A 1,433-nucleotide genomic window follows, 5' to 3' on the forward strand; every position below is an offset into this window, starting at 1 on the left:
GCGGGAGGCTGCGGGGGGATGGGATAACGAGGGGATGCGGGAAGGGGTGCGGGATGTGGCGCCGGGGGGATGCGGGACGAGGTGGTACCCGGGGCGGATTTAGGGATGTGGTACCTTGGGGGGATTTTAGGGATGCTGTAATCCGGGAATACAGGTGCAGTGGGGGGATTTAGGGATGTGGGATCCTGGGGGATTTTAGGGATGTGGGACCCTGGGGGTGCGAGGGATGCGCTGTCCTGGGGACGATGCCGAGGATTGTGAGGGGTCACACGGGGAGGTGACAGCACAGGGACCCCGGGAGCGGGGACAGGGGGCTGCAGTGGGTGTGGTCCTGCAGGAGGACCCTGGGCATGCAGGGAGGAGCAGAGCCACGGGAATTCTGTGAAAATCCGGGATTGGAGGGTCAAGGTGGCTGCAGGGGCATCCACGGGAGTGGCCCTGGGGATGTGGGGGACAGGAGCGGCCGTGGGGGTGTCGGGAAGGGGACACAGCCTTGGAGCAGCCCCGTGCTGGGACAGGCAGGAGGGATCCAGGCCCCACGGGATATTTCTGCCAAGATCCTTTCCAAATGCCAGCTTGGAATTCCAGCCTTGCTGCTGCTTGTGCTCATCCCGTCCTGCCGAGGGTCCCTGGGACGCTCCCGGGGCCAGCACGGGCTGACAGGGACAGGACGGTGCTGATGGAGCTGCTGCTCCTCTCCAGCAGAGCATCCCTGCAGCCGAGCACATCCCTGCTGCTGCACCATTCCTGCTGGGTTCCTGCTGGGTTCCTGCTGGGTTCCTGCTGGGTTCCTGCTGGGTTCCTGCTGGATCCCTCTGGAGCGCTGCCTTCCCGCACGCCCGGGGCAGAGCGCAGGGTGCCCGTGTTTCCCCTCCAGCCCTTGTCCCTCCCCAGCTCTCCCCGAGCCCCTTCAGGCTCTGAGCTCTCCCTGGATCCTTCCCTTCTCCACCCCCGGCGCTCCCAGCGCGGCTCCAGGGCAGAGATGCCCCATCCCACATGGAATCGCTCCTGTTGGAGATGGGAAGAGGTGCCCGCTGCTGTGGCACAGACCTTGGGAGCAAGGAGAAGCTCTGCCAGGGCTCTCACCCGACATTCCACAGAAAATTCCGCTATTCCCTTAAAATCACCAGCCCTTGCTGTGGGCACAACAGAGTCACACGGACCCGAGGAGGCTGGCGGGGGAAAAAAGGGAAAAAACGCCTGGAAAAGTGTTGCTGTGCTCGGCTTCGGTGTCTCCATGGCTACGGGAGCTCGTGGCAGACGTTCCCGGGGAACTCGGACGTGCCGGTGCCAATGGAGACCGCGGGGCTCATCCCCGCCAGGGCAGGTCCCACTCACATCCCACGGCACCGAAACAAACGCCGGGAGGAGAGAGCTCGGCCCACGGCCGGGGGGGCTGCAGGCTCCAGAGCCCGGCACGCGTTCCCGGGAAA

Source organism: Parus major, chromosome 28 (genome assembly GCF_001522545.3).
Source record: "Parus major isolate Abel chromosome 28, Parus_major1.1, whole genome shotgun sequence".
Taxonomy (NCBI): Eukaryota; Metazoa; Chordata; class Aves; order Passeriformes; family Paridae; genus Parus; species Parus major.